This window comes from Castor canadensis, chromosome 12, assembly GCF_047511655.1.
Source record: "Castor canadensis chromosome 12, mCasCan1.hap1v2, whole genome shotgun sequence".
Classification (NCBI taxonomy): Eukaryota; Metazoa; Chordata; class Mammalia; order Rodentia; family Castoridae; genus Castor; species Castor canadensis.
Window position 1 is genome coordinate 44,592,684 of NC_133397.1, and position 8,304 is coordinate 44,600,987.

Here is an 8,304-nt window from a genome sequence, read left to right on the forward strand (position 1 = left end):
TGTCAGTCCTACTTCTAGCTTTAATTTAACATTTTATCTAAATACATCTGGGATTAGTAAACAATTAGTCACTTAATTATGCAGTATTATTTTGTACTGAATTGTGTCTCATCAGCATTCATGAGTTGAGTTCTTAGTCCAAGCAGGGTGGTATTTGGAGTCAGGGCCTTCAGATAGGCAACTGAGGAAAAATGGGGTCATAAAGATGAATCCCAAGTCCAATGGGATTAGGATCTTTATTAGAAATGGAGAAATCAAAGAACTCTCTTTGTCATATACTTGTGTGCAGAAAGAAGCCATCTGAGGATACAGTGAGAAGTTGGCTATGTTTAAGACAGGGAGCAAACCCTCACCAGATCTCATACTGAACGCAGCCCTGAAGGCACCTCTCTGGAACTTCTAACTTCAAGAATTGAGAGAAAATACATTTCTCTTATTTAAGTTACCCACTTATGTGCTATTTTTGTAATGATTGCTTTTGTAGACTAATGTAAATATGAAAGTTCCAAATTGACAAAAGACATCAAACAATAGGCACATCAAATCTATTTGAAGTTTTATTAAATGATACACTATGCTGCATTTATGCTTTTATTTTTCTGTAGTTGTATTTTGTTATTATTTTAATAAATGTGGTGTGCATGAAAAGCTGGAAGTTCAGGTGTTTCTTCAGCAGCTAAATTTCCTAAACTTCAGGATGATCTTTTGAAAACAAGCTTAAGCAAAATCATTTTGCTGCCTACTACTCAAGTCAAATATACATGTAACAATGGCATCAGAGGTGAAGTTGTGAATTTAATTTCTGCCTTCATATAGAACATCTTTCTACATGAAGTTTGAGTTACATTTATCATTAGAAAGCATCATTCATTTCATTAATGTGCAACCAATTCTTTTTATATGGTACTTTCTTTAATTTAAAATTGCTCATCGCTGAAATAGTAACATTTTTTTCAGAGTTTGGCTTAAAGGATGGCTAAACATAATTGGACAGAATTTCAATTTGATTGGAAGCCTTTCATGTACTGGTTTTTCATCTTAATACAGAATAGGAATTTATAACTACCATTTGGTTTTTGCATCTTTCATTGACCATAATTTTTGAAACGTGAGATAATACTTTGAGACTGTGCTTAAATATAAATATCAAAACAAATGTTTTGCAAATAGAATAATTAGAAAGCAATTAATTTTTTCAGATGGTTACATTGTTTCACATAATTTTGGGAATTACTTTTGGAGTTATCTTCAAAGGCTATTTGCTACTTATGCATAAATATTTATCTTATTTATTTTTCTACCTTTGTCTTCTTTCTTTTTTCAATTGTGTCACTTCTTTTCATTTTTGTTTTCTATTCACATTAAGTTCTAACTGAGAAAGTAGGGAAAATATTGGAGATAGACAAGTTTCAAAGAAATATTGAGAGTTGACATCTAAGAAAATCCTGATATGGAACACCTTAAGAAGCAAACAGACATGATTAGTAAATCAGATTAGGCAATCTGATGTATTTACTAAGAAAAAAAAAAGGCAGACATCCTCTAATACTAAAAAGGGAAAATTGAAGCACAGAAGGATCTTAACAATTCTGCAAAAAAACAGTATTTAAGAAAAAGTTTCTGTGCTATCTCAAATACATGTTGAATCCATTAGTGCTGACTTCTAAAACTACCTATAAGGAATTAGGTCAAACTTCACAGTTTAAGGACACCGTTGTTCTCAAGCCTGTATTGATGTAGACATCAACCACAAGTTTCAAGGTACAAAAAGTAGGAAAGTACTACATTTGCAAATACAGTTTCATTAGAGTAGAAAGATAGAAATCAAAACCAGTCCAAGGAAGAGACAGTAAAGGTAAGGCTGAAAAGGACCCTTCCACGAATTTTCCCTGATTCTCAAGAAGTTCACCTTCTTGGCAGATATATCTGACAGTGTATAGAGTATTGCCAACTAAGGAAGCTTACCCAAGCTTCTTTTTTTCTAGGGATTGTGCTGAGATGCAGATATGAATGATTGAGACCCTAGTCATGTAATATAGCTTAACTTTCAGCCTATCTCCTCTTCTTTGAAGTAAGGTTGCTATCATGGGTCTTAAAACCCTAGCTTTCTAATCACATGCCAGATCTTTCTGGGTGAAGAGTTCCCATCCTGAGTCATGTCATTAGCATAGTATTGTCTTATTAGCATGTGATGGGTCTTAGAGGCCCATCATGGGGAGAAGGACAGAGAAAAGTTCAGAAAGGCTTTCTTACTACTTTATTTTTCTCAGTTTTCAGGGTATCATATATTGGAGTGAAATGTCCTGAACTCCATCAAAGAAATATTTAGCATCAATCTTGTTATGTATTGTTGTGCTTCCCTTCTCCCATCCCTAAGTCACACTGACAAATAGATAATTTCAGTTGATTAATAGATAATTCACCATAAATGTGTGCATATATTAAAAAATATAAATGCAAATGAGTAACCAGAATATGCTACTCAAAGATACGCCTTTTTGTCATATAGGTTATTTTGAGCAAAAAGCCATTGAAAATCAATAGAAAACTTTAAAAACAGAACACACAGTTTCATTTTAAAGGAAATTTCCATTTGTAAGGGAACTTTATAATGGAAATTTCCATTTGTAGAAATGTTCCCCACATTTATGGCAGGAAGAGAGGACACTTAACTCCTATCAAAAGGAAGGCACTCACTAAAATCTTCATAAAAAATCTTATTCAGCAACTCTTTTTTTAATCATGCTTACATCATTGCCTTCCCATAAGTTGCCTTGCTTGCCTGGAATGTTAAAATCCATTTTCCTTTAGCCTAAAATATTGAATAGCATAAATTCTAAATACCACTTTGAGTTATTCCTCTCTGGATACTCCTATGTGCTACTTGTACAAGGCACAGATTAGTAATTTTCCATTTTTCTCTTGTTAATCTGTCTTTACATGGTCCCTACTGGAAACTTGGAATGGGTATAGAAAGTGTTTTTTCTTCCCCTCTCATACATATGTGTACATGTTTGAATATGTTACTTTATACAATTAGGCTATGCCTTTCTCAAGATTTGAATCATGATTATATTTTTGGGGAAATTTAAAGATGAATTATGAGAGGACTGGATAATGCTGGCCAAGTAATAAAATCGTAGACACCCTTTGTTTTTTATCCTTGCTGTGGGCAAAGGTTTGTGGAATTTATTGTTTAAGCTCTGGGAATAGTCATGGTAATATATCTTCACTGGACAACTTCTTGTGAGTACCATGCAGGCCACACATCTTCTTATGAAAACCCATAAACATCTCATACTGATACAATTTATATTATTCTTCACAAGCTGGGGATGTAGTTTAAGTCACATCTACTGAAATATGAAATGTTTGTTTCTAAATTAGTTTCATAATAATGCTAAATTGAACGTCTTGTATCTCCTCCTTATTTGTATACTTATAATAGTTATAATAGCCCTCTGAGATGGTAGGAAAGGTTCTTTAATTCTTGGTTTGCAAAGGTGCAAGTGGAGTTTTAATTGGAAAATAAGAGGCTTTCTAAATTAAAGATCACCTTTGGAAAAAGTGATCATGATTTAATCACATATATTTACATTCTCTCCCTCCTTAGATTCCACCCAAATGGCAAACAATTAATAGGAAACAGAGCCACAAATATATGTGGAGACTAGACAGTAGAAGGTAATAAATTAATGGGGGAAAGTTTGGGAAAATTAAAGGAAAATGGAGAAGGAGAGATAAGTTATTCATTTGAAAATGGTAACCTCCAACAATATTGGAGGTTTATTTTTAATATTTCTGATGAGTAACAGGATCTGGGGTTACCAAGTATAACAAACAAAGTTGAGAGTTGAGTTGCATGACTGTAGAGAGGGGCCAAGATAAAGTCTAAACTTGATGATTTACAAGTCACAAGCCCCGTCTGACTTGCTCTCAGAACTTCCATATCTAAGAAATGTGCCTTTAGGCACATGGTGGGAGAATATTTGTTTAGAGAAACCAAGAACACAATCAGAGAAAATAGTTCTAAATACTGATATTTGTTAGACCTCAAAAATAATTCAAGTAACTATTTTATCCTTTTATAATAAAGATAGTGAGTCATCAAAAAATGCCATAAAACAGGAAATTGAATCATTTTGAATGTTTCATTCCTAAGTATAATGATACACTGAGACTCAGCAGCCATTTGAACTAAGGATCCAATTTGAATGAGAAAGAATGAAGCAGTCAAAGAGTGAAAAAGAATCTTCACCCCCCAAAAAGTGTAATGCCAAGTGCAGAAGCAACTTCACAGATAACCACATTTAATATCCTCAAGAGGACAAGAAAATAGTTTATATTTATAAAAACACAGATAGAATAGTGTGGAAGGGATCAGTGAGTCATCACTAGCTCCTGGAAACAAGTGAGGTAGCCAAAACAGCAACAGCAACAACAAAAACAACAACAAAGTTATAGATTTGCAAAATAAAGTCAAAAGAATATTACTAAAAGCACAATGATGATAGTCCTTTAAAACAATGCCCAGATTGCAACTAGAGAAATATTTAAAATTCAAAAAGTCTATTCTTCAACTTTTATCCCTCTTTCTTGATATTAATTTCAGATTTCATCATCCACCTAATTTTCAAGTTCATCCCTCTATGTTTAATCAGAAATCACACTTTATTAGTAATATCTAGAAATTATGTTCTGAATCTGATTCTTCTTCCTCACACATATTGATGGTTCTTAATTGATGCTCTCATCCTCTTTTGTCAATACCACTGCAACAATCATGTAATTGTGTATCTGCCTCTTAATGCAGCTTTTTATGTCACTTCTAATGCTTCTTTTCCAAAAATTTAATTATGTTATGACAATTCAAACTTTCTCATTTCTTTGCCTATTAAAAAAGGAGCCAAATTATTTATCCTGACTTCTCAAACTTGTTTTCATGGCCTACCTCACATTCTTAGCTTCATCCTCAGCTGAACCCAAGCTTTCAAACTCCAGCTACACTAAATTTTTCAATATTTCACACACAATTATGACTTTCCATTCATCATCCATTGCTTTCTTTGTATATGCTGAATATATCATGGGTTGACATTCTCTGCTTTTTATTCCTGTTGACACCCCCAGTTACACTTAAGATATAGTTAGAATGTCAACTATTCTATGAAATGGAATGTACTAAGATACAAGCATCTCTGAAAGCCTGCTTATTTCAGCCTCATTGACCTAAAAGTTTTGAGTAATTACTGGCAAACAACCCCCAAACTTTTCTTTTAGCATTGAAAAAGGAGCTTCATTTTATTTGGATAGGCTTCTGTTTTCAAATTAGCATTTTAAACATTTTGGTAAGCAAGTAGAATGAGGCATCACTATTGTATAAAAAATGAATTTTGTGGGTGATATGGGAAGAGAGTAAAATAGCAGATTTACAAATAGCAAACTCATTTAAACTTCACTCATCAGTGTGAACTAGGTCAATTCATTTTTTTTCTGCAATCCACTATGAACTATTTTCTTTCCTTCAGGCTTATGAAACAGAAGAGGAAGAAGGATTCAGGCAAATAAGCATAAAATTGGATAGTAATATGATAAAGACTTTGACATAAATGCTGGTAGGAATCTAGGGGTATATAAACAACTATATAGTGACTGAGAATTTATAGATAAAACCTGAGTAATAACAAAGATTGGTCTCAAGAAATCTACAAGCCAAGATTCTCTGGATAAACAGAACCAATGGAATATCTATATATTTATTTATGGAGAAGATTTATTATGAGAATTGTTTCACATAAATATGGAAGCTGAGAAATCCCATATGCCACCTGAAGCTAGAGCATCAAGGAAGCTTGTGATGTCTGAAAGCAAAGACCTGAGAAGTAGGAGAGTTGATGGAATCACTTTGAGCCTGAGGTCCAAATCTAAAAACCTGAGGAGTAGAGGACTGCTAAAGTATGTCTGTGAGTTCAAACGCTTGCATATCAAGAGTTTTGATGTCCAACACCAAAAGTGGATGTCCCAGGTTCAGAAGAGAAAGTGAGGGCCTATCTCCTCTGTCTTTTTTCTTATCTGGGTGCTCGAAGTGTTAGGTGATACGTGCCCACACTGGTAACAATGGGTCTTCCTTACTCAGTCTACTGATTTGAATGCCAATCTCTTTTAGAAACACTCACAGACATATCCAGAAACAATGTTTTATCAATGTTTCCCTAAGTTTAACTTAGTCTAGCTGATGCTCAAAATAAACTGTTCACAGAATGGATAGAAACAAACTAGGTAAAAGATAAGAAGATATTAGTAACCATATTTACTCTAAATACTATTCTCTATATTGTTTCCAAGTAGATCTATGAAGTAGATGTAAGTAGATGGACGTGTATGTGTGTGTGTGTGTAAGACACAGAGAGAGAAATCAAAAAGATCACAATGATGGATAGAAAAAACTCAACATAGTAAAGATTTTAATTATACTCAAATTAATCTATATCTTCAATATGTATCAAATCTACACTGGAAGTTTCCAAATAGGTAAATTCAAGTAGGTTTTATTTATTCCATTGGTAAGCTGATTCTAATAGGTATGGAAAGGGAAAAGGAACAAGAATAGCTGATATAGCAGACATTAAGATCCTTTATAAATGTATAGTAGTTAATACATTGCTATTTTTGCAAGAAAAGACAGATCAATGGAGCAAAACTGAGTGTAGAAGCAGACTAAGTCACATGATTCATAATGTGATCTGCAGTTCAAAATGGGTGATTTTTCTCAACAAATGATACTGGGAACAATGTAATAGCCATATGAAAAAATTTTTGCCACCTACCTCAAATCATTGTCAAAGATTTTTCAAGATAACTTGTAGATTTAAATGTTAAACTTAACACAATATAACTTTTAGAGGAAACTCAGGGAATTCAGGTAAGATTGGAAGGTATAAATATTTCTTAAACAATGTATATACAGCACCAATAATAAAAGAGCAATGCACATTAGCTCATATTAAAGTTAAAAGTCTATTGAAAACATCAAGGTAAAAAATTCTGTAGAGTAACAGAAGACATTTGTAATAGATTTATCTGACCAAGGACTCATTTATAGAGCATATGAAAATTCATAAATATAAATAAGAAATAAGTCAATCTAATCAAAAGCTAATAAAAAATGTTGGACAACAGTTGGGGATTTTTATTTTATGTGTTTCATTCCAAAATTATATTTAAGTATTTAATTCCAAAGAAAAAAGACATGTATGGTACCAATGATTTAAAATGTCCTGCAACTTGCTCTATGGCCTATTGAGTGGTAAATTTTTAAATATTCTGTATATCCTGGAGGACAATATCTTCTCCATAATTATTTTACTTGCTTATTTATTTTGTGTTGCTAGGGATTGAAACTAGAATCTCACACATGCTAGGAAAGAGCTCTACTCTACCCCCAATCGTACCTTTACTTTTGATAGTTTTGCTATCTCTTGCTAATCTATTTTATTCAAATGTCTAAATTAAATATTTGTTCTGGCTTACTCAGTGAAAGCATTGCTTTGAAGTCTTTCATAGATCTTTCACTTTCTATCAAATGTTTGAACTTTCAGTATTCTAGAGTAACTTCATTCATTGCATATACATCTAAAATTATTGCACGACCTCGCTACACTGAAATTTTTAGCACTACATACTAATTATCTTTGTCATTAATAACTTTTTTTCTGAAATTTACTTCCAAAAATTAATGTAGTTGTAGTAACCATTTGTTAATATTTCTCCTGTATATTTTTGCCATCCTTTTACTATAAGTATATCTGTCCTTTATGTTTTAGGTTGATCTTTTTATTTATTTATTTATTTATTTATTTATTTATTTATTTGGGGAGAGCACAAACGCAGTCCCCCACTACCACAAATTATGCAGTTGAGTTTCCCACATTTGGGGAAATCGCAGGGGTCAGCACATCCGGAGTGCAATGGATAAGCCTCCCCCTGGGAAAACCACCTTCGTGATCATGGTATCCCCTGCCAGGTAAGTATAGGTTGATCTTTTTAAAGAATAGCTTTTCATTGATTCATAAGAATATTTCCTGGGATTCTTTATCTTTTAATTAATATATTTATATTTCTTTGGACTTGTTCATATTCATGATTTCAATTTTCTCTTATTTTTGCTTTTTTCAATTATTCCTTTTTCCTGAGTCCAAGCCTCAGTACCACCTTAAAAAAAAAAAAAAAGAACATCTCATCCTCAATTATTCACTTTTGAATGATTTAAGGTTTCTATTGTTAATGTTGCTAATGGTAGTTGCC

The 8,304-nt window shown here is 32.7% G+C and overlaps 1 non-coding gene across 1 annotated transcript; it reads right to left on the bottom strand.

The window, feature by feature from the left end:
- Positions 1-7,869: 7,869 nt before the first annotated feature.
- Positions 7,870-8,031, bottom strand: LOC141415105 (U1 spliceosomal RNA). The gene has a single exon (XR_012440132.1). It is a non-coding gene; the product is annotated as a U1 spliceosomal RNA (small nuclear RNA).
- Positions 8,032-8,304: the final 273 nt, after the last annotated feature.